Source organism: Lathyrus oleraceus, chromosome 4, assembly GCF_024323335.1.
Source record: "Lathyrus oleraceus cultivar Zhongwan6 chromosome 4, CAAS_Psat_ZW6_1.0, whole genome shotgun sequence".
Classification (NCBI taxonomy): Eukaryota; Viridiplantae; Streptophyta; class Magnoliopsida; order Fabales; family Fabaceae; genus Lathyrus; species Lathyrus oleraceus.
This window is the reverse complement of record NC_066582.1, coordinates 158,791,019-158,817,436: the sequence shown is the minus strand read 5'-3', so window position 1 is coordinate 158,817,436 and position 26,418 is coordinate 158,791,019. Positions and strand designations below refer to the sequence as shown.

At 38.2% G+C, this 26,418-nt stretch overlaps 1 non-coding gene across 1 annotated transcript; it reads left to right on the top strand.

The window, feature by feature from the left end:
* Positions 1 to 6,348: 6,348 nt before the first annotated feature.
* LOC127077923 (small nucleolar RNA R71) lies at positions 6,349 to 6,455 on the top strand. Its single transcript, XR_007787683.1, has one exon. It is a non-coding gene; the product is annotated as a small nucleolar RNA R71 (small nucleolar RNA).
* The last annotated feature ends 19,963 nt before the right edge of the window (positions 6,456 to 26,418 follow it).

Here is a 26,418-nt window from a genome sequence, read left to right as displayed (position 1 = left end):
AAACATAATGTAATATTTGACTGAAGATAAAATAAAACATGCGAAAAATCCTAAGATAAAAAATATTGTCAAACGAAACTATAAATTTCCTAAGACTGAAACTAGTTAACTGCAATTCTTCTAGCCACTTGTAGGATCTCTCGTCGGAGGAGCAAAGGAATTGACACGGTGTAGCAACTCGTGAAATTGATTTGTCATTCTACTCATGTGTTCCATAAATTCATGTCCCATCATAGTTAACTCTTCTCTAATGGCATCTTGTTCTGACATCAAGGCTTGAATAACGGTATTATAATCAGTTCCGGGGATATGATGTCTAAGATCAGGTACTGCCGATTCTGCGGACGGGATAGGATGAGGTGGAGAGGCAGCATCATGGTAACCAGGAATCTGGTTGTCAAGAATCTCATAATCTTGGATGGTTTCAACAGATCTAACAGGAGAAGGCATTCCATCCAGGTTGTAGAGCCAATTATTTCGGTTATGGACACTAGTCATCGGGCTAGGCATGGTGAATAGGTAAAAAGCTTGGTTGTTAATTAATAGTTCAAACTCTTCAGGTCCAAGGTTTCCTATAAACATAGTGTTGAAAAGGAAATTTATATTCATAGGCTGAATACCGCAAAAAGGGTTCAAATCAAGCATGGGTTGGCGCAATCCAATAGCATTAGCAATCATAGTTATCAATCCCCCTATTTGAATCGGTGCACGGTCATCTTGAATAAGGAGGTCGAAACTCGCCAACATATAAGTGACACCATTCACTGGACGATTCTGGGAAGCACAAAATATTATGAAAAGTTCATCACGTGATACTGTGGTAATGTTTGAACTTTTCCCAAAAAGAGTGTGTGCTAGGATCTTGTGGAAATAACGAAAAGCTGGGTTATGCATGTTTCCAGAAAGAAACTCGTGTTCCTCAGGTTCGTCATTTCCCGTCAAACTTCCCCAAAAATGCTCAAGCTCTCGATATTCAAAGAGGTCCTCTTGGTTCATGGTGAATGTGTCAAAAGAAGTAGGGAACCCTAAGAGGTTAGTAAATTCTCTAATGTTATACTGATACTCCATATTGAACATCCTGAATTGAATGAAACCTCGGTTTATTCCTTTTCCATGGTTCAGTAAATAAATCAGGGAGCTAAGGAACTCTAGAGTTAGCCTCCGGTAAGTAACAAATTGTCTCCGAATAGGAGTGGTTTCCCACCCTATTTGATTCAGCAGATATAGGACACTATCTCTTAGCCCAAGTACGGTCATTGCACAATCATCAGCATAAAAATTTGGGTGCATCTCTCTCTCAGCAAGTTCTTCAAATTTTTGTCTCTGAGCTCTCCCTCGGAAATTAATACCCATGTGATCAATATGTGCCATCAGGTCAGTGTTAACTAAAGAAAAGAAAAAAAACAAGAATTTTAGTCAGGATTTGGTCAGATGCCGAAAGAAGAAAAGAAGAGAAATTTAATAATATAAAGAAAATGAAGAATGAAAACTGAATAAAATCAAAAGAATAATCAAAGAAAAATAAAAATTTGTGGGTTGTCTCCCACGAAGCGCTTTGTTTAATGTCGCAAGCTCGACATAAAACTATTAAATGTTAATCTATTAATTTTGGAGACAATACGTCTAAGTGTAGGACTTGCGAGTCTTCATTGTTTTCAGCATAATGATAATGTTTTAGACGTTGCCCGTTTACGATAAATGATTCAATAGATATTCCTTTAATTTCTACAGCCCCACTAGAAAAAACATTAGTGACTTTGAAAGGGCCAGACCACCTAGAGCGTAGTTTTCCTGGGAATAACTTAAGTCTAGAGTTAAACAATAGGACTACATCGCCTTGTTTGAAAGTTTTCCTTGATATACGTTTATCATGCCATTTTTTCGTTCTTTCCTTGTAGATTTTGGCATTTTCGTATGCATCTTGTCTAAGTTCCTCTAATTTGTTTATATCTAGAATTCGCTTTTCACCGGCGGCCTTATAGTTTAAATTTAAATTTTTAATAGCCCAATAGGCCTTATGTTCTAACTCCACCAGGAGGTGACACGATTTACCATAAATAAGCTTAAATGGGGTTGTTCCTATGGGAGTTTTGTAAGCGGTTCGATATGCCCATAAAGCTTCGGGTAATTTTGATGACCAGTCTTTCCTCGATGTAGCGACTGTTTTTTCCAATATATGTTTAATTTCTCTATTAGACACTTCCACTTGTCCACTAGTTTGAGGATGGTAAGGTGTTGCTACTCGATGTTTTACACCATACTTAAACTATAATTTTTTCGAGTATTTTAGATATGAAATGAGATCCACCGTCACTGATGACTATTCTTGGGACACCAAATCTTGGAAAGATTATATTCTTAAAGAGTTTAATTACTACTCGTGTGTCGTTTGTTGGGGAAGCTATAGCCTCAATCCATTTTGATACGTAGTCAACCGCTACGAGTATGTACTTGTTACCAAAAGAAGGTGGAAAAGGTCCCATGAAATCTATTCCCCACACATCGAAAATTTCTACTTCCAAAATGCCTTTTTGTGGCATTTTGTCACGTCTAGATATGTTTCCTGTGCGTTGACACCTATCGCATTTCTTGACAGTGGTATGTACATCCTTCCATATGTTTGGCCAATAAAGACCGGCTTGTAGGATTTTAGAGCAGGTTTTGGATGTACTTGCATGTCCACCATAAGGAGCGGAATGACAATGTTGGATTATACTTTCTACCTCTTCTTCAGGTATACAGCGACGGAAAATACCATCGGAGCCTCTTTTGAAAAGTAAAGGGTCGTCCCAGTAGTAATGTTTTATGTCATGGAAGAATCGTTTCTTTTGTTGGTAGGATAAATCAAGTGGAACCACTCCGACGGCTAAATAATTGACAAAATCAGCGTACCATGGTGTAACGCATACAACCAAGGTGGCCTCTACCAGTTTGTCAGCTCAATTTTCTTCCAAATTAGCCATAAGTTTATCGTACGAGAAATCATCGTTGATCGATATTCTTTCCGGTTCCAGGTTTTCGAGTCTAGAGAGGTGATCTGCTACTACGTTTTCAGTTCCTTTTTTATCTTTGATTTCCAAATCAAATTCTTGTAGCAATAAGATCCACCTTAGGAGTCTAGGTTTAGCGTCCTTTTTTGTTAAGAGGTACTTAATGGCAGTGTGATCAGTGTAAACGATTATTTTACCTCCGACCAAGTAGGAACGAAATTAATCTAGTGCAAATACTACTGCTAAAAGTTCTTTCTCGGTCGTGGCGTAATTCATTTGCGCTTTATCTAGAGTTCTACTCGCATAATATTTGACGTGAAGTTTTTAATCCTTTCATTGTCCTAAAACAGCGCCTACGGCGTAGTCACTTGCGTCACACATTATTTCGAAAGGTTCATTCCAATCCGGGGTCTGCATTATGGGCGCGGAGATCAATGCTTATTTAAGTGTTTGAAATGCTTCTAAACATTTATTGTCGAAGATGAATTCAACGTCTTTCATTAATAATTCGGTTAAAGGTTTAGTTATTTTAGAGAAATCTTTAATGAATCGTCGGTAAAAGCCGGCATGTCCTAAAAAGCTTCGTATTTCCCTCACAGTTTTCGAGGGTTGAAGGTTTTCGATTACTTCTATTTTGGCTTTGTCTACTTCAATTCCTCTATTTGATATGATGTGTCCTAAAACAATTCCTTCTTGTACCATAAAGTGACATTTTTCCCAATTAAGTACTAGGTTTACTTTTACACATCGTTCTAGAACTCTTTCTAGGTTTTCAAGACATTCTTCGAAACTTTGCCCGCATACGGAAAAGTCATCCATAAAGACTTCCATGATGCTTTCGAGAAAATCGGCGAATATTTCCATCATGCACCTTTGGAAAGTTGCAGGAGCATTGCACAAGACAAACGACATTCGTCGATAAGCGAAGGTACCAAAAGGACATGTGAACGTTGTCTTTTCTTGGTCATTAGGATGAATTGGTATTTGAAAGAAACCTGAGTAACCGTCCAGATAGTAGAAATGAGAATGCTTGGCTAGTCGTTCTAACATCTGGTCTACGAATGGTAAAGGAAAATGATCTTTTCGGGTTGCTTTGTTTAGCTTTCTATAATCAATGCACATTCTCCATCCCGATTCAATTCGTTTGGTTATAGTTTCTCCTTTTTCATTTTCGATCACTGTTATACCTCCTTTCTTTGGTACTATGTGTACAAGACTAACCCATTTGCTATCGGATATAGGATATATGATACCTGCCTCTAATAACTTCGTTACTTCCTTCTTCACTACCTCACTCATGATCTGATTTAGTCTCCTCTGATGTTCCATAGAAGTTTTACAGTCTTTTGCTAGCATGATGCGGTGCATACAAATAGAAGGACTTATCCCTTTAAGATCGGTGATGTTGTATCCTAGTGCGGTTGGATATTTTCTTAAGATATGTAGGAGTTTTTCGGTTTCAAGTTTTCCTAGGTCTGGATTGACTATTACTGGTCGTTCAAGTTCTAAGTCTAGGAATTCATATCTCAGATTTTTGGGAAGTCTTTTCAGGTCGAGGGTTGGTTTCTTAAGGCATTGCGTAGGATCTGATGTTATTGCTAAAAATTGGTTCAGTCTGTCTTCTACACGATAGTCGGACAAATCGTCATTTTCGAATTCTGTTTCTTTTATGCATTCGTCGATGATATCCATGAAGTAACATGTGTCTTCTATTGCAGGTGCTTTCAAAAATTGGGAAAGAATAAACTCAATTTTCTCTTCTCCTACTTCGAAAGTGAGTCGTCCTCGTTTTACGTCTATGATAGCACCGATAGTTGCTAAGAAGGGTCTTCCCAATATAATGGGGGTAACTTCATCTTCTCTTATGTCCATAATTATAAAATCGGTGGGAATGTAGAATTGACCTATGCGCACAGGAACATTTTCAAGAATTCCTACGGGATATCTAACGGAACGATCTGCTAATTGCACAGACATTTTAGTTGGTCTTAATTCTCCCATTTCAAGTTTCTTGCATATGGACAAGGGCATAACACTGATACCGGCTCCTAAATCGCATAAAGCTTTGTCTATGACAAATTTTCCTATATGACAGGGTATAGAAAAACTACCAGGATCTTTAAGTTTAGGAGGCATATTTTGGATTATTGCGCTACACTCAGCAGTGAGTATAACGGTTTCGTTATCTTCAAGTTTCCTTTTATTAGATAAAATTTCTTTTAAGAACTTAGCATATGAGGGCATTTGTGTAATAGCTTCTGTAAAAGGAATTGTGACGTTTAATTGTTTCAGTAGGTCAACAAATTTTTTAAATTGGCCCGCGTTTTTGGTTTTAATTAGCCTTTGAGGATAAGGGATAGGTGGTTTGTAAGGCGGTGGAGGTATAGAAGGTTCTTTTTTTTCTACGGTTTCCTTATTACACTCTTCCTTTTCTTTGGGTTTACCTTCTTCCTCAGTTGACTTTTTAGAGTTTTAGTTCTCAATCCTTGGGTCAGATGGTCCTTCTACCTCTGTACCACTTCGTAATATAATTGCATGAGTGTGGCCTTTCGTATTAGGTTGTGGCTGTCCAGGAAATGTACCAGTTGGGGCAGCAGTAGACGCTTGTTGTTGAGCTACTTGCGAGATTTGTGTTTCAAGCATTTTGTTATGGGTAGCCAGGGAATCTACTTTACTTGCTAGTTGTTTAATCTGTTCGCTAGTGTGTACATTCTGGTTTAAGAACTCTTTATTGGTTTGCTATTGAGAAGCTATGAAGTTCTCCATCATGATTTCTAAGTTGGATTTCCTAGGAACGTTATTGTTAGGTGTAGATGGGGTCGACTTTTGATATCCAGGTGGTACAGCTGGAGCTTGATTGGGGGCTTGACCTGGTGCGTATAAAGCGTTGTGACTTTTATACGAGAAATTAGGATGGTTCTTCCAGTTTGAGTTATAGGTATGCGAGTAAGGATTTCCTTGAACATAGTTCACCTGATCTGTTTGAATTCCTGTTAGGAGTTGACAATCTGTAGGAGTGTGACCTTGAATTCCACAGACCTCGCAATTTTGAGTTACGGCAACCACGGTGGCTGGAGGTGATACATTTAAACTTTCAATTTTCTGGGCAAGGGCATCCACTTTTGCATTGACATGATCAAGGCTACTTATCTCGTACATGCCACCTTTCGTTTGAGGTTTTTCTACCACTGTTCGGTCGCTTCCCCACTGATAATGATTTTGGGCCATGCTCTCGATAAGTTGATAAGCGTCGGTGTAAGGTTTATCCATAAGCGCACCACCGGCGGCGGCGTCTATTGTTAACCTTGTGTTGTACAAGAGACCATTGTAGAAGGTGTGAATTACTAACCAGTCCTCTAAACCATGGTGTGGGCAAAGTCTCATCATGTCCTTGTATCTTTCCCATGCTTCGAAAAGAGACTCGTTATCTTTTTGCTTAAATCCATTTATCTGGGCTCTCAACATAGCTGTTTTGCTTGGAGGAAAATATCGAGCAAGAAAGACTTTCTTCAACTCATTCCATGTGGTGACTGAGTTGGAAGGAAGAGACTGAAGCCATCTTCTAGCTTTATCTCTTAACGAGAAAGGAAAGAGACGAAGTCGAATTGCGTCTGAAGTGACACCATTAGCTTTAACAGTGTCAGCGTATTGGACAAATACGGATAAATGAAGGTTTGGATCCTCGGTAGGATTTCCAGAAAATTGATTTTGTTGCACTGCCTGCAACAGTGAAGGTTTAAGTTCAAAGTTGTTCGCTTCGATTGCGGGTGGAGCAATACTCGAATGCGGCTCATCCTGCGATGGAGCAGCGTAATCTCGAAGAGCACGAGCTGGTTCGGCCATCACTGGTATCGTTAAAGGAAGGAGATTTTTGAGATCAGGAACTTCGATTGGAGGAAGATTGTTTCTAGCACGATACTCTCGAATTCGTCGTAATAATCGGAGATATCGTTCGACGTCGTTGATTCGTAAGTAGTACGGCTTGCCTTGTGAGCGAGTGTGTGGCATACAAATCAACGAAAAATGGAAAAAATAAAAATTGCCTTAGTCTCTACAACATAACAGAAGAGTTACGATATCGACTAAATAAAAGTCCCCGGCAACGGATCCAAAAACTTGATCGCGACTTTATGAGTCTATCGGGGTACTAACTGCAAGTGCACAGTCTAATCGCGTAGTTTTAAAAGATATCGATCCCACAGGGACTTAATGAATTGATCTACCGTTTTTCTAGGGTTACTGCATAAAGCTATGGCGTTTGATACTTTAATGATTAAGGGGAAAAGTACAACTAAATTTGGATCTAGCTAAAATATCAAATAATATGGATATCAGTATGTAGTTCGTCGTAATTGGGGAATCAAATCTTCGTTGGTCTTTTTCTTAATTTTAAAATAAGTCTTTTCAGTAGACACTATTAATTAAAAGTCTTTTCCTCAAACTTTCGCTCTGTTGAATTAGACTATGACTTTATATTTTAACGTACGCTCTCACAATTTCGTTAAATCTAAAATCACTTTTGAAAATAATATAATCTATGGAAACTCCTTTTGAGAAAATACTAACCGTTTAAATGCCCTCGTCTCAAACTCTCGCTCTATTGACTTAGATTATATGATTAAACTTAAATGCTTAACTTTCGTCCTCACATTTAACTTTTAAAAATAATTTTTGAAAATGATTAGAATTTAATTAACCTTAAAAATTGCTTTCACCCTGATTTAAAGTTAATGTTCAATTTACACTGTCCAGTTAAAAACTCAAACCGTCGTTCTATTGATTTTAACTTCTTTATGTCTTTTACTCTCGTACAAAAACCTTGGTATTAACTTTGTAAATTGAGACCAGAAAAAGAGTGACTATATTCTGAAATAAATTTAAACCAACTCAATTTTGATTCCTTTATTCCGCTTACTTTACATACCGATATCTAAATTAATTAGCCAGATATGATAAACATGCATAAACAATAATCATGCATAAATACGGCCATATCTAACAAACAATATATATAAACAGCGGAACAAAGCATATGTAAATTAAAACTATAAATCAATTAATTAATGAACCTGGAAAAATACTAGAAATATGTGGTTCTATCTCCTACGCTTCGGTGCTCGAACACTCCACCACAAGTCGGTTGAATTTGTTCTTCACAATTCTCGATCAGATAGGAAAGTAAAAACAAGGAAATAAAATACTATGATCTAACGTAAGGTTAGATCCAGTAAAAATTACACAATAATTTCCGGTGTAGAAACTATCGTGAGAAAATAAATTGTATGCTTCGGAAATTAAACTAGAAAAGAAAAGAAGAAATAAATTGCTAGAAAAATTAGAATGCTGGAAAAATAATGTTGGAAAAATTGTACGGAGAAGAGAGAGCTTCCATTGGCTTTTATGAGGTTTATTTATATTCACCTCCCAAAAATAACCGTTTCCTAGAATGGGTCTTCAGTGTGGTTCAAAACGTCTACGAGTGCATGAGAGAATTTAGGGGAAACCGTCCACTCTGTTACGCACGCAAAGCCTAAAATATAGGATGGAATGTGTGACGTCCGTCAAACTATGTGTTACGGTCGTAACACTAGGTTTTAGGACGTGGCGATCGGCACGTGCTTGTTGCGGTCGTGACAGCAATCTTTTTTTTGTTCCAAGCGTGGGCTTGGCTTTGGTGCTTCAGCTTGCTGCTTTTCCAAGAAAAACTTCTTTTTGCACCCCTTTTCTTTCTTTTTCACATGTGCTTTAAATAATGATACCTGAAATAAATAATAAGAAAATACCGAGTAATATCGAATAATATAAAATAAATTGAATCAAATAACGATATAATTTAATTAAATCAAGTCTAAAAATGTGATATAGTTTCATGTTATCACCCTCCTGAAAGAACACACCCTCTAATAGAATGTTATTAGGTTTATCCTTTAGGGGGAACCCAAGCTGACGACGTGCCAAAACAGGGTTGTAGTTAATCCCACCACATGTACCAAGAAGAGGTACATTGGAGAATTCACCACAAAAGTCGATAATCTACACACCATCACACACACGGTTGTACCAAGAGATATCATCATTAGTGAGAGACATAAGTCTCGTGGACCACCGTAGACATCCTTTGTTCTCCTTGAAGGCGATCGTCTGCGGTAAGTGAGAAATAAACCACTTATACAATAGAGGCAAACAGCACACAATGGCGCCACCACCCTTTGCATTCCTCATATGCAAAGAAAAATAAGTGTCACCCAACAGAGTCAGAACGGGATTAAGAGTAGAGAAGATCCTAATAGCATTCATATTCACAAACTTGTCGATGTTGGGGAACAATACTAACCCATAGATGAGAAGTACAAATATGGCCTCAAAGGCGTCCTCACTCATGGCCTTCCCATACATAATAGCTTGAGCAATGAGGAACTCAGAAGGGAGACCTTGAATTCCACCTTTGGTAGTCATATGAGCACCAACCAAAGATTCATCTATGTGCAACATGTCTGCTATCTCTTGAGAAGTAGGAACATTCTCCAAGCCACTGAACGACAGCTGGTCTAGAATCGGTATACCCACAAGGTAGGCATACTTCTCAAGTGTAGGCAAAAGTTGGAAATCCGGAAACGTGAAGCAACGATACAAGGGATCATAAAACTGCACCAATACACTCATCAATCCTTCGTCCACCTGAGTAGTCAGAAGAGGAAGAAGCTTCCCAAAACGAGCCTTGAAACCCAAGGGATCTAGTACATAGGATGTCAGATTCCTTAACTCTTTCAAATCTGGTTGTCTGAAACTGTACTTCTTTGTGTAAGACCCCAATTTTGACCCTAAGATCCCTCATGGCATCATAACATTGCATTTGCATTGCCTCAAGGATCTTTAGTATCGAGGTTCCCTTTGCCTTTGGGTGGGACTCCTTGTGATTGGTTTGAGATCACCAAGCATGCTTGAATTATACATAATTGTTTCTCTTACTTTTGTTTACTAACCAAAAGCACAAAAATGTCTCACTAACATCTTTTGTTTGAAGCTTGAGTATCATCCAAGACACTTTGTGGATTCTATTTAGATGATCAGTCAACATAAGGGAATGACTTGAGATACTTCCAACAGGTTCAAATGGGGTCTATTCGTCAGTCAAAAGGTTAATCTTGAAGGAGCAAAAGTTTGTTCATGAGCTGTCATGCCCGCTAGGCGAGCAAAATGGGTCGCCTAACGAGTCCCAAGAAAAGCCACCAGAATCACCTACGCTCATAGGAATTTCTTGAACTGTCATGCTCGCTAGGCGAAGCCCACGTGTTTAAAAAAAACGAAAAACGAAAAAAAAAAGAGAAAAAGAACAAAAAAAAAAAAAAAAGAAAAAATAAAATAAAATAAATAAATAAAATATAATAGAAATTTTTTGAACTTGGGCCTCTCTCATTTGAGCCCACAGGTCCACAAAAATCAGGTTATAAATTCAGAGTTTCAGTGAAATAAAAGGCAATTCTATTCCTATTACCCTGGCAGGGAAAAAGATAGTGAGAGAAGAGCTAACAGAGTTCTGAGCAACCTCCAGAGACTGAAGGGAACTCATCGGTAAAGAACCAATTCCCTCTCATATAAACCCTCAAATTGCTTTGCAAACCCAACCGGGCAATTCAATTTCATTCGATCTCTCCAGTCAGGTTTGCCTTATTCCCATTACTTTATGCTTTTAATTTGAATGCTCTGAATGTATGAGGTATTATGGGTGAATTTGGTACCCTTTTGATGCATGTGTTTGACAAGAGGTTTAGGCCTCCTACCCTTGGTTGCTTTTTGTGAATTTTAATGGCATGACTCATGTGGTTACATTTTGATTTTGGGGCAACCCTTAATTACCCTATCTTGTTTCTCTAACCTGTTTGTTGAGTTTTGTTTTGTGAGGGCTCATATGACTCTGGCAGAGATGGCTTGCCTGGTGTTCCACTTTATTTGTGGGATACCACCTGGAGGTTTATTCCGATTACCTATACTGACTCACTTTCTTTGATGGTGCTAGCTTTAGAGTCTTTGGGGTTTCTTATTTATCTAATTGTTGTTACTTCGGATCTTTATCCGTACGGTAGATCTCTCGATCCCTTTACTTTTCCCGCATGTTACCGATTTCTTAGGTTTTGTATAGCCTCGTGGCATGTCAATTAAGGTAGCGCGGTTCCTTCATCTATGACTGCCTTTTTGCATGAGCATCCCTAAACACCCCAAACTCATTGATTTTTCTTCTCCTAAGAACACGTTATCTCCTTCTACTACAGGTGAGTAAGTCTCCAAAGGTCGAGCATCCGGTAGATTGCGTAGTAACGTCGTTCACCCCAAAACACAACTCTTACCCCATAGGTAGTCGAACTACGTTTTGCTCTGATTTTCATCCCAGATGAGATACGTAGGCATTAGACGCGATGTCTTAGCGAGCACACTCCTCTTTAACCCATAGGTAGCCGAGCTACGAAGACTCTGATTCTCAGATTCAGATGAAATACGTATGCAGTGGATGCGACGTCCGTGCGAGTCATTTTCTTTTGACCCTTCTTTTAGTAAGTAGTACATTAGATAAACATACACGCTTTTCTCATCCCTTCAATCATGTTTGCACAAATAAATTTTCACAAAAACAACAACCTTTACAACAAATGTGAAAAGGGCTCCCTAGGAGTACCTAGGATGCTTTGGGTGCCTAACACCTTCCCATTGCATAACCAACCCCCTTACCCAGATCTCTGACATTTTTACTAGTTTTTGATTCGATAAAACTTTTAGGTTTTTGTTCGCTTTCTAACCATTCCTTTGGATAAATAGAAGTGCGGTGGCGACTCGACTTGTATGATTTACTTTTGATTTAGTCAATAAATCTAAAGGTAACGAATACCCCGCTACACTTTGTATTCCTTCTTTGTCTTTCCATGTCTGAAAATTTGCAAATAGACCTCTTAAGTTCCTTGAAAATTTTCTTCATTATTGATGATATGGATGCAAATGGGTGCATGAATGCATGAATGCAAGAATCACACTCAAGGATCAAGCAAAGCACACCAAACAAAGGTCATGGGATGGATCATTTCATCCTTAATATCAATCATCCATTTTGGAGGATTATGGTTTACACCTTATCAACACCCAAGTTCCATTGATATTAAGGATACATGAACGGATCAACCACGAATCAAGGGTTTGTTGCGAGTCACGAGCATGGAGTCTCGGTTAAGGACCACCCAAAGGGAGTGTACTAGGGTTTAAACCTGCCAAACATGTTCTACAAGAGGTTCTCATAGTCATCATCCCATCTTTCGGATATTATCGGAGAAACGACTACTCGTATTCCAAAAATATTCTCAAGAGAGACTCTTATGAGTGTAGTATCACGTAACAATCGTATCAAATCTTACACTTGAACGATTTCCGCACTACATCCTAAGAATAAGCCAAGACGGGCTTGGTAAACTAAGGTCCTTGGCTTCTAAGGTCTATATTGGAAAGAGTAATGTCTAACCACAACTACTTGTGTGACATTATTGATCCCAACATGACCTCCACCAAGTGAATGGACTTGCAAGTCAACTTGCTAAGGAATAACTCCACACAAGTCAACAAGACTATGCCATTCTCCTATCCTAAGTGCACTCGAGTCCGGGTATATAACTCATCTCACAAAGATCACCAAGCATACAAGGAATTAATGTCAAGCAAATCAATCATTACATACAATACAGTAATCCCAAATTGCACAAAAATATGTCACAAAACAATGTACCACACAATACAACAAATATGAAAAGTAGGCAAAACCCACTAGGCAAACGTCCCCAGCAGAGTCGCCACTTTTCTGTAGCGGGGTATTTGTTACCATTAGAGATATTGACTAAATCCAAGGTAAATCATACAAGTCACGTCGCCACCGCACTTCTATTTATCCAAAGGAATGGTTAGAAAGCGAACAAAAACCTAAAAGTTTTATCGAATCAAAAACTAGTAAAAGAGAGTCAGAGATCTGGGTAAGGGGGTTGGTTATGCAATGGGAAGGTGTTAGGCACCCAAAACATCCTAGGTACTCCTAGGGAGCCCTTTTCATACTTGTGGTAAGGTTGTTGTTTTGTGAAAATTTGTTTGTGCAAACATGATTGAAGAGATGAGAAGAAAATATACAAGTTATTTACATTTTTGTGTTTGGATGGATAAATCCATTGCCTAGGTACCATCTTCAAAAAGATTAGGATCAAAACCTCGTAGTTCGGGGTAACAATCTCAAAAATGAGTTGGTGAATTGATTGGTCCAAAAGCCTTAAGGTCTTTTGTTATCAAAGGGAGAAAACTCAACCTAAAACCACAAATCCACCATGTGAGGATAGCTTCAACATGCTAGTGAGGGGTTAACCCTATAATAAGCATGAAAGACTCATTGTCCATTACTAAGGATATAGGTGAGTATTACATCTACCTCAAGGATAACTCAAACCTAATAGCTAAAGGTTATGAAAAGTTTTTGATTAAAGAAGTGGCCATTGAAACCACAAAAAGCATTTGAATGGGTTATATTTACCAATGAAAAGTATGTACAAAATATGGTCAAAGTTGACTTAGAGATTCAATTCAAAATAAGTATTATGAAAAGAAGACTTGAAAATCAAAAGCATAAAGCTTAGGTTTCTAATGTTGAAAACAAATGTTAAGTGTCTGCACAAAAGTTTGGCTTGGGTTAGAGTGGAGAGAAGAAGAAGAAGGGCTAAAGTCCTAAGCATGCAAGAGGTAAGGAACAAGAAACAAAACCACAATGGAGTTCCTCTCTTAAGATCATATTGATGATCCAAGTAGCTCCCATTCTTTGGAATGAGCAATCACATAAACATAAACCCAAGCAATCATCAATCAAATGAACTCTTGGAAGGCTCTTCAAGGCATCTTGTAATTCTTTCTCTTAGAAGCTCATGGCAATAGTTCCTCAAGTTTGAATCAAGATGGAGTCCCTAGCACAAGAACACACACATCAAAACGTTTTATGAAGCAAATTAAGAATGGACAAGAGTGAGTTTAGAGGCTTGTCCTTCTAATCCATCTTCATCATTAAGGTCCTTTTACTCCAATTTTTGCATAGGGAATGTCCTAGAAACTAAGTCCATTTGTCCATTTTTTGCATTTGGTTCTCAACAATCAAAACAAAACACAAGCACAATAGTATATACACAATTATGTGCTCAAGTGAGCAAATGGCAAATGGCATTAACATAAACATGTGCTCAAGTGAGCAAAGGGAAAAGCAAATGGATAATATGTATAAGAATAGTAAATTGCATAAAAGTAAACAGCGAAAAGTAAATGTTAATGGTTAATGGTTAATGTTAGTAGTTAGTGTGCCATAAGGCAAATTTAGCGATATGTTAAACAATCGTAATTGGACTTATGTAGAAGTCACAACTATCTGAGGCCGGTCAATAATAATGTAGGCAACAACACAAGTTAGAAGTCTTGATTAGTGAATCAAGTTCTAACAACTTGCCATGCCAAAAAGAAAAAGAGAATTGATCTTGTATTGGTTTAAGTCTTTTGCATGTTTAGCAAACAACCTATCCTTAATGCAAAGCCATTCATTTGATCAATTAATCAAGATGAATTAGATTTGAATCAAGGAAGATTAAGCCTCCCTAATCAATGCTAACTTATCAACCTTTAACTCATTGATCAAAAAGAAAGAAGAAGAAGAAGAAGAAGAAGAAGAAGAATGGATTATGAAATGGAAAGATTAAAATGCATAAAGTGAAATAAAAGATGTATCAATCCATATTTATTGACCAAATGACATTGAAATTCAAAGTCAAACAATGAGAAATCAGAAATGGGATGAAGATTGGAGGTCAAACAATAATCAAAATATTTTTGGCATTTTTAATATTAAAATAAACTTGAATTAAAAAATAAAAGAAAGGTCAAACTTCAAAATCACTTCAAATCAACCTTGAAAGGTCCAAGTGATTTATCCCAAGTTCAACAAGGTCAAACAATGTTTGACAAAAAAAGTCAGCATTTTTAAAAGTCAGAAACTATTTTTAATCAATTAAAAATGAATAAAAATAACCTAATTGAACTAAAATCTCAAATAAATCTCAAATCAATTAAAAAATTGATGAGAATATTTTTCATAGATCCATCATCATTCAAATAGGTTAGGAAAATATTTTTGTATTTTTTGAATATCAAAAACTATTTAAAATGAATTAAAAATAACCAGAAAAGAGAAAATTCACAAAAAATATCAAATGGTGAAATAAAAAATATTAAAAATCAAAATCAGAAACTAGAAATTATTTGGAGAAGAATGTAATTGGTCCCATATTTTTTGGATTTAAAATGAAGAAGATATGAATTTTTGAAAATAATGGAAATAAAAGAAATAAAATCAGAAAATAAGAAACTCAAAAAAACAAGGAGCGTCTGATCAAGCCTCATTAATTGACGTGGCTGATCAAACACTCCAGAAGCGCGCACTCATGGTAGGCTTCAGTCCACGCGTAACACCAACAATTATTAAAAGTCATAGGAAGCGAGTGCCAGGATTAGATCTGGAAATAAGAATGGACGACCACGATTGCATCTGGAGACCAGACAGTGGCCAGCGCCACCGTCTTCTCCGACTAGCTCCGGTGAGAGCTCAAATTTGCAGAAGAGCAAATGTGCGCCAAAACACACGATCCAGGCATCAATCAAAAGAGGAAGTGATGTACATCACTCCTATACCACTCACTTCCACTTTAGATTCCTATAAATGGAGAAATCAGAGATGGAAGCATGATGGTGTTCATCATGAACTTGATTAATTTCAAAAATTAAATGCACAGTAATGATGCCTCTATTGAGAGGACTTCAGCCAACACAAAATCCAAGCAAATAGATCAATAAATGGTGAGTTTCAAAGAGAAAACTAGTTGAAGAACAACCTTGAATTCTGGAGATTTCAGCTTGCTTCCTTGTTTCCTTTGGCCAAACAGAAGATCAATGGAGTATGAGAGAGAGGTCTAGGAACTTTAGATCTAGAAATTCAACCTGATTTAGTTCGATTTCAGATCTGAGAAATTGAAGAAAATTGGAATAGTTCCTTTAGGTGTGGCTTAGTTTCGATTTCTGCAGTACTTCAGGTTGATTCATGGATGGAATTTGAATGGAGTGAGGCTCTTATTTATAGATGGAAAGGCAAGGTAAGTGTGATCAAAGCCGTGTGCATGGAATTGGATATTCATTGCATGGGCTTGCATGATCATTCAAAAGGCCCAAATTCAATGCCAATTCTGAAGCATAACTAAGCTGAAATGGTCGTGGAATTGGCAATGCACAAGCTTGTATAATGAGTTTCAACATGTTATGCATAATCATGCCTAAAAATTCTCCTCTTCGAAAATGCCATTTGCCAAATCCAAACATGAGCATGTGAGTAATGGTTGGAAAGGTTTTGATGTAAGGAACAATTGTTATGTTGGGCAAAAATCCATTTGAAGTGTGTAAATTGGTGAAATTTGAGTTTAAAGTGCAAGGTGCAAAACATGTAAAGGCAAAGTTTCTAAATTTGGCCAATGTTCAAGCCCCTCTGTTTTAATGATGCAAGCCCCAAGTGAAAGAACTTCCAATATCAAAGTTGTAGATCTTTTCAAGACAATAAAAATGGACTTAAATTTTGCATCATTTGGATTTCTGATGAAAGAGTTATGGGCACTTGAAGTTGGACTTTTTTGCCTTTCAATGCATTTGGTCCAAAGTGACCTATAATGTTTTGCATTATCACATATATTTGCTTTGAGATTTTGAAATTTTGTTAAACATAACATTTGAATTAGACATCTTAAGCTTTCCAATTCATTTGATCCCACCTCAAAATCATAAAAAATGAATGCGTTATGTCCTTGGGAAGTTGACCCAAAATTAGGGTTTCAATCAAAATGACCTATGATGTCTTGGAATGGGAGATGACCTTCAAAGCTTCAAATAAATTTTTTATGAACATGAAAGTTGTTCATATTGTCCTTAAGAACATTTTTTCTTTTGGGACCATCTCCATTTGACCAACACATAAAACGTTATGTCTCAGTGCATTTCAAAATAGTTAGATGATTTGACTGATCAACTTCTCAAGTCCACAACTCATATCTTGATGAATTGATGATTAAGGATACTCAAATAAGTTCAAATATGCATGAAATGATGAATTAAAGAACTTCCCTTGATTTCATTTGATCATGGGCTGATGTTGCTTCAGGAGCAAGGCATTGTAATACACAGATGGATTAGGGTTTCTTTGGGGAACAAACCTCAAACCCTTTGACTTGCTTTGATCAAAATGATGGATTGAGATGCTAGGGAAGCACATTTGATGGAGGGGAGCTTTGGGAACTATTACCATGCTTGCTTTCCTCTTCTTTTGACCATATCTTTGTACCAATGATCTCCTTGAAGCTTTTGACCTTGTGATTGCTCAAGCTACAAACAAAAGATGTTAGTGACATATTTTTTTGTGCTTTTGGTTAGTAAACAAAATATGAAAAGCAATAATATACAATTCAAGCATGCTTGGTAATCTCAAACCACTCACAAGAGGTCCTACCCAAAGGTAAAGGGAACCAAGATGCTTATGATCCTTGAGGCTTTGCAAATGCAATGTTATGATGCCATGAGGGATCTTAGGGTCAAAATTGGGGTCTTACACCTTCCAGTTAAGGTAGGTCCGAGTGATTTTCAGATTACTTTTCAAGTAATGGATATCCACCCGGCCTACAGTTGCTTATTGGGAAGGCCATGGATTCATGAGGCGGGAGCTGTTACCTCCACTCTACATCAGAAACTGAAATTTGTCAAGAATGGCAAGCTAGTGATTGTTGGTGGGGAGAAGGAACTGTTGGTTAGCCACCTGTCATCCTTCTCTTATGTTGAAGCTGAGGATGAGGTTGGGAATTCGTTCCAAGCCTTATCTATTTTTGCTGAGAAGGGGGTTGGGGAACCTATGTCCTCATTAAAAGATGCTCAGAAGATTGTTGAGGAAGGTACTGTTGATCAGTGGGGGCGCATGGTAGAGGTCTCCGTTAACAAGGGAAGAACTGGTTTGAGGTTCCATAAAGGCTCCTCAATTGTTAGATATGAAGATATGCAACTCAACTTCCGTAATGGAGGGTTCATTCATGGAAATGAACAACACTTAACTGTTGTGCTAGAGGATAGCGAAGAGGGAGACTGCACCAATTTTGTGACGCATGGAAAGGCTTGCAACAATTGGACTGCTGTTGATATTCCTGTTATTTTGCATCGATCTAAGTAATTACTTTTATATGTTTTAAAATTCTTCTCCTATGCCTAAGGAAGAAGTGAACATTGTTTGGGCATTTCAATTTGATCATCAATAAAACTAATTCTATTCATCCACATCTATGATGTATGTTTTTACTTTTTCTTTATTCTGAAAATGGTAATCACAAAAAACATAAATAAACAATATAATTGTCCATCTGCATAATATTTGGTCACAAATTCACTTCTCTAAAATCAAAATATCAAATCATTATGCAGGTTGGTTTCTAATCCCATTGAATACAATGATCCTTCTCCTTCTCCAAATTTTGAATTCCCTGTGTTTGAGGGCGATGAGGAAAGTGATGAGGAAGTGAATGATGAATTATCTCGTCTTCTTGAGCAAGATGAAAAGATTATTCAGCTGTTTGAAGAGCAGATTGAGCTAGTCAACTTGGGTTCCGAGGATGATGTGAAGGAAGTCAAGATTGGGTCTCGCCTGTGTCCAGATGTTAAGAAGGGGTTGATTTATCTTCTTCGAGAGTATTCAGATGTGTTTGCTTGGTCCTATCAAGACATGCCTGGGTTGGATTCTGAGATTGTGGAGCATAGATTGTCGTTGAAGCCAGAATGCCCGCCAGTCAAGCATAAGTTGAGAAGAACGCATCCTGATATGGTTGTGAAGATCAAAGAGGAAGTGCATAAGCAGATTGGTGCCGGTTTCCTTGTGACCGCTGAGTATCCGCAATGGGTGGCCAATATTGTACCTGTGCCGAAGAAAGATGGAAAAGTCCGCATGTGTGTTGACTATAGAGATTTGAATAAAGCCAGTCCGAAAGATGATTTTCCTCTGCCACACATTGATATGTTGGTAGACAATACTGCTAAATTCAAAATCTTTTCGGTTTTGGATGGATTTTTCTGATATAATCAGATCAAGATGGCACCCGAAGATATGGAGAAGACCATATTCATTACACCTTGGGGAACATTCTGTTATAGAGTGATGCCTTTCGATTTGAAGAATGCTGGTGCAACTTACCAGAGAGCAATTACTACTCTTTTTCATGATATGATGCATAAAGAGATTGAAGTATATGTCGATGACATGATTGCTAAATCGATTGATGAAGAGGAACATGTTGAGCATTTGTTGAAGCTATTCCAGTGTTTAAGGAAATATAAACTCCGCTTGAATCCCAATAAGTGTACTTTTGGTGTTCATTCTGGTAAGTTGTTGGGCTTTATTGTCAACGAGAAGGGTATTGAAGTCGATCCTGCCAAGGTCATAGCAATACAAGAGATGACTGCGCCCAAAACTGAGAAGCAAGTCAGAGGTTTTCTCGGCCGCTTGAATTATATTTCTAGATTCATTTCCCACATGAATGCCACATGTGCGCCTATATTCAAGCTTCTTCGGAAAGATCAGTCTTGTGATTGGACCGAAGATTGCCAGAAAGCTTTCGACAGTATCAAGGAATATCTGCTTGAGCCTCCGATTTTGTCTCCACCTGTTGAAGGAAGACCGTTGATCATGTATTTCACTATGCTAGAAGATAGTATGGGTTGTGTTCTTGGTCAACAAGATGAGATTGGAAAGAAAGAATTTTCAATTTACTACCTCAGTAAGAAGTTCACCGACTGTGAGACTCGGTATTCTATGCTTGAGAAGACTTATTGCGCACTGGCTTGGGTTGCTAAGCGCCTGCGTCAATATATGTTGAATCATACCACTTGGTTGATATCCAAAATGGATCCAATCAAGTATATATTTGAGAAGCCTGCTTTAATTGGGAGGATTGCCCGTTGGGAGATGTTATTATCAGAGTATGATATCGAATACCGATCTTAGAAAGCAATCAAAGGTAGTATATTGGCTGACCATTTGACTCACCAACCAATTGAAGATTACCAGTCAGTGCAGTATGACTTTCCTGATGAAGATATTTTGTACTTGAAAATGAAAGATTGTGATGAACCATTGCTTGAAGAAGGGCCAAAACCTGGTTCCTGTTGGGGCATGGTATTTGATGGAGCTATTAATCAATATGGAAATGGCATTGGGGCAATGATTATTACTCCTCAAGGCACGCATCTACCATTTACAGCTAGATTAACTTTCAAGTGTACAAACAACATGGCAGAATATGAAGCTTGCTATATGGGGCTTGAAGAGGCCATGAATCTCAAAATCAAGTGCTTGGATGTCTTCGGTGATTCGACTTTGGTTGTGAATCAAATCAAAGGAGAATGGGAGACAAATTAACCCGGTTTAATACCATATAGAGATTATGCGAGGAGGATCTCAACTTTCTTTACAAAGGTTGAGTTCCATGATATCCCTCGAGATGAGAACCGGATGGCAGATGCTCTTGCAACGTTGGCATCAATGATTATAGTGAAATATTGGAATGAAGTTCCCAATTTGTCTGTAATGTGTCTTGATAGTCCAACTCATGTGTTTTCTATTGAAGAGATCAAAGACGAGAAGCCGTGGTATTACGACATCAAGTGTTTCCTCAAAAGTCAGATTTACCCGCCTGGGGCATCTTTGAAAGACAAGAAGACTTTGAGAAGATTAGCCGACAATTTCTACTTGAATGGTGATATACTATACAAGAGAAACTTCTACATGGTTTTGATCAGATGCGTGGATAGACACGAAACAAACTTGTTGATGACCGAAGTGCACGAAGGTTCCTTTGGTACTCATTCCAATGGATACACAATGGCAAAGAAGATGTTGCGAGCAGGTTACTATTGGCTGACAATGGAATCTGACTGTTGCAAGTTTGTGAAGAAATGCTAGAAGTGTCAAATATATGCTGATAAGATTCATGTTCCTCTGACACTATTGAATTTTATTTCTCCCCATGGCCTTTCTCCATGTGGGGAATTGATATGATTGGGATGATTGAACCCAAAGCTTCGAATGGACATCGTTTCATTTTGGTGGCAATTGACTACTTCACAAAATGGGTTGAAGCGACATCATTTGCAAATGTAACCAAGCAAGTCGTCGTAAGGTTTATCAAGAATCAAATTATATGTTGTTATGGTGTGCCAAGCAAGATTATTACTGATAATGGATCGAACTTGAATAACAATATGGTGGAAGCTCTTTGTAAAGACTTCAAGATTACACATTATAGTTCTTCTCCCTATAAACCTAAGATGAATGGGGTTGTTGAAGCTGCAAATAAGAACATTAAGAAGATTATTCAAAAGGTGGTTGTCACGTATAAGGATTGGCATGAGATGCTCCCATTTGCTTTGCATGGGTATCGTACATCCATCCATACTTCAATAGGGGTAACCCTTTTCTCTCTTGTTTATGGTATGGAAGCAGTGCTCCCCATGGAGGTTGAGATTCCATCATTGCGTATGCTCATGGAAGCCAAGTTGATTGAGGCTGAATGGTGTCAAACCAGGTTTGATCAGCTGAATTTGATAGAAGAGAAGAGATTAACTGCCATGTGTCATGGTCAGTTGTATCAGTAGAGGATGAAGAAAGCTTTTGATAAGAAGGTCAGACCTCGAGTGTTCAGAGAAGGTGACCTTGTGATCAAGAAGATTTTATCATTTAAGCCAGATACTAGAGGTAAATGGGCACCAATTATGAAGGTCCATTGTTGTTAAGAGAGCCTTTTCAGGCGGTGCATTGATTCTTACAAGTATGGATGGTGAAGAGTTCACTCGTCCTGTGAACGCAGATGCAGTCAAGAAATACTTCACCTAAAAAATAAAAGAACAACTCGCTAAGTTGAAAACCCGAAAGTGCAGCTTAGGCAAAAATGAGCGTCTCGGTGGATTGAAAACCCGAAAGGGCGATCCCGGAAAACATTAGAGACATAAAAACAGAAAAAATTTCCCGATAAGTTGAGTACCCCACCTTGGGGCAACTTATGCAAAAATTAGGGATTTTGGCAAGTAACTGCATTCTGCTGATCTTTAAGGTTTTGAAGATTTGATTGAACACAAAGGTTGACATCGATTCATCACCCCAGTAGCGGTCAAAAGCACAGTGAACATCAAGAGTTGGTAGAAGGATTAAGGATCATTTGTATTCAATGTAACCCTTTTCCATGTAAATTACCATTTTCAACTTTGTAAAAATCTATGGAGTCTTGTCATTTACAGACTACCATTCCATTAAATAAAGTTGAGCTTTTATCCAATTTTTTCTACTCTTATTTATTTCAGCCAATAGTTTTAAATTTTTATTATGATCATTTTGAAATTAAATTTTTAATCAAAATCAAGTTTTTTTCTTAAATATATAAAAGCAAGAATTTTTCAAAGCAATTAAAAGGAATATCAACAGTATTTTGATGAACAACAAGTCCTTAAGTGTGAAACATCAGAGGTTCCCCAAGCAGTTAACCCTTCGGGTACCCCTAGACGTTTGTGTTGATTCAGTTCCTCGGCGGAGTGTTTGATCCCCAGTGGAGCTTCTTTCTTTGTCCCCAACTGAGTTGGTTGATTCAGATATCCTGTGTAACACCCCAATTAAAATAAGCTAATTATTTAATTTAAATTAATATTTTATTTATTAATTTAATTGAATAATTGGAAGTTTGGATTATTACTATTTTATTATTATTTTGGAATAATAATTATTGGAATAATATATAAGTTGGAATTTAGAAAAATCCCATTTTTGGTAAAAAGGTTAATTCACGTGAAAAGGGAAAAGAGGCAGAAAGGGCAAAAAGCAAAAGAACGAGGGTTGAAGGAAGGAGAAGCTTGGAGCTCGGAAGCTGTCGGATTAACTCAGGTAAGGGGGGTTTATCATCAATTAAAGGGTATTATGGGATGATATGTACTGGGTAGTAATAGACCATTGTTTTACCTCTGATTGGATGATATATGTTGAATTTGTGAACTTTTGAGATGAATGAAATTTGGGTTATAATTGACGAAATTCGTAGGAAGTAGGTGTGGAAATGTTAGACTTTGGGGAATCGAATAGGATCTGTTTTGTATTAGACAATAGGAAGGAATTATGTGTGAAAATTTGGCTGTAGAAGGTTGAATCGGATGGATCTCGTAGCAGAGAAAGCCATTGCAGATCTGAGAGTTCTGGTTTCTGGTCATACGCGTATGGCACTAGGCAATACGCGTATGAGATGTTGGTACGCGTATGGGGGGAAGCCTTACGCGTATGGGTGGAAAAGATGGCATTTTGAACGTGAATTGGTCTCTGTTGGTACGCGTAATGGGAAGTTGTTACGCGTAGCATACGCGTATGAGACAGGTGATACGCGTATGAGTTGGGCGAGGAAATGCGCAATACGCGTAAGAGAGTAGGCATTACGCGTATGGAGTTGGCCAGGTTTGGGCAATACGCGTATGGCATGGACAGTACGCGTATGGGCAGAGTTGGGATTTTCCTGAACTGTTTTGTGCAGTTTTTGGTTGTTTAGGCTGAGTGATGTACTTAGCTGAGATATGATGTTGTAGGGATCATTTCCCGTTGTTTTGAGTGGTATAGGTATTAGTAGAGCGGGCTAATACTGTGGTTGATTATGTGGCATGATATGATGTGCTTTTGTGATTAATTATGTTGATAATGTGTGATGGTATACATGATGATGTGAATGTATACGTTTGTGAATAGACTGTATTATGGCTTAGAGTGTGAGCATGTGTCTATTCTTGATTATTGTTGATGTTGCATTGCTAGGTGATTAGCATGCATGTTGTGGCCCATTTGGGGTGGTAGCTAATTCCCATGGTGAGGAATTAGTGAGTATATTATTTGATTGTTGTTGTTGATGTTTGCATGCTAGGTGATTAGCGTGCATTTCATGGCCCATTTGGGGTGGTAGCTAATTCCCATGGTGAGGAATTAGTGAGTGAGTCACTATGTCTCAAATGAGTGGGACTAGTGAGCTTGGTAGCCGTGCCTGGATTTGGACGGTGAGGTTGAACTATATGTTCACAAATAGTCGGTACCGCATGCATAGAGTCTCATTGCATAATGAATGTATGGCATATAATATGAATGGATGTATTCCAGTATTATATGTGTATTGTGTGTTGTGTTATTGATGTTGAATATGGTTGAGAATCTACTGTTGAGTATGATATTTGAACGAATATTGCTGTTGCTGAATGCGTAGTCTGATTAGGGTGAATTAATGTGTTAATTACTTAGCATTACATGTTGTTCTATAATGCTTGTTATATTGATTGAGGAACTCACCCTTACGCCTATTTTTCAGGTAACGAGAAATGAGTTGAGTAGAAGCTAATGCTTGGAGTCTAGAGTAGTTCTTATGGGTCATGCTCTGATAGATGTAACATCGGGAGGGGATGTTTTAATTAAATTGATATTGGTTGTTGAATGATTTACATGTATTGTGTTACATGTTTTACATTGATGTTGAATTATTCCGCTGCGAATTATGCAAAGAACCTTATTTTGATTAAATAAATGAGCATGACAGGATATTTTAATGATTTTTGTGAAATGATTGTGTGACACCCTTCGGGGCATAATTACTCTGATGAATATATTGTTATTTTAATTATAATAATTTGGGGTATTTAGAAGGGTGTTACATTAGTGGTATCAGAGCATAGTCGGTCGAGTCGAGTCGTAATTTTTCTGTTTCCCCTGTACGGGATAGGTGTTGTTTAACCCTATCAGTACTTATTGTTTAGCTTGTTTGGGTTTTCAGAATAGAGATGGCTGGAAGAGGTAGAGATGATGCTGCGATTGCTGAGGCTCTGGGTATGCTAGCTGGAGTACTTGGAGGAAATCCAAATGTTGTGGGAATGGGAGCTGCTCGTCAGTTGAGTGAGTTCCAGAAGAACAATCCTCCAATGTTTAAGGGAGCATACGATCCAGATGGTGCTCAGAAGTGGTTGAAGGAGATCGAGAGGATCTTCAGAGTAACTGAGTGTGCTGATAACCAGAAGGTCAGGTTCGGTACTCATATGCTGTCAGAGGAGGCTGATGATTGGTGGGTTGCTACCCGCACTGAGTTGGAAACTGCTGGAGATGCTGAGATTTCTTGGGCTGTGTTCAGAGAGAGATTTTTGAGGAAGTATTTTCCCGAGGATGTCAGAGGAAAGAAGGAGATAGAGTTCTTGGAATTGAAGCAGGGTAACAGGTCCGTTACGGAGTATGCTGCTAAGTTCACAGAGCTGTCGAAGTATTATACTCCCTATGCTGAGGCTGCTGGGGAATTTTCAAAATGTGTGAAGTTTGAGAACGGGTTACGTCCCGAGATCAAGCAGGCGATTGGGTATCAAAGGATTAGAGTGTTTTCTGATTTGGTTGACTGTTGCAGGATTTTTGAGCAGGATTCCAAAGCCAGAGCAGAGAGCTATCAGCAAAGGGTTGATAGGAAAGGCAAGAATCAGATTGATCGTGGAAAACCGTATGCAGCTGGCAAAGGTTTCCAGAGGCAGAGTGGGATGAAGAGGCCTAGTGGGGGAGACTCTAGTGCTCCTGTTAAGTGTTACAGATGTGGTCAAGCTGGACATCGTATCCATGAGTGTACCAGTAATGAGAAGAAGTGTTTCAAATGTGGAAAAGGTGGTCATTTGGCTGCAGATTGCCGGTTGAAGACTGTGACTTGTTTCAACTGTGGAGAGTTGGGTCATATCAGTCCGCAGTGTCCTAAGCCGAAGAAAGAGAATCAGTCGGGAGGCAAGGTTTTTGCTTTATCAGGTTCTGAGACTTTTGCAGATGAGCGTTTGATCCGAGGTACGTGTTATATTAATGGCTTTCCTCTTGTAGCTATTATTGACACAGGTGCGACTCATTCTTTTATATCCTTGGATTGTGCTGTGAAACTTAAGTTAGAGATATCTGAGATGCGTGGAAGTATGGTGATTGATACTCCTGCGAAGGGTTCAGTGACTACTACTTCTGTTTGTTTGAGCTGTCCTTTGAGTATTTTTGGTAGAGACTTTGGGATAGACCTTGTGTGTCTTCCGTTAGTGCAGATTGATGTTATTCTGGGTATGAACTGGTTGGTGTTTAACCGGGTTTCTATCAACTGTTTTGATAAGACTGTGATTTTTCCTGAGATTGAGGAAGGAAAGAGTTTGTTTTTATCAGCCAGGCAGGTGGATGAGGAAGTGGCAGATGGTGCAGAGTTGTTTATGCTGTTAGCGACTTTGGAGGCTAAAGATAAACTGG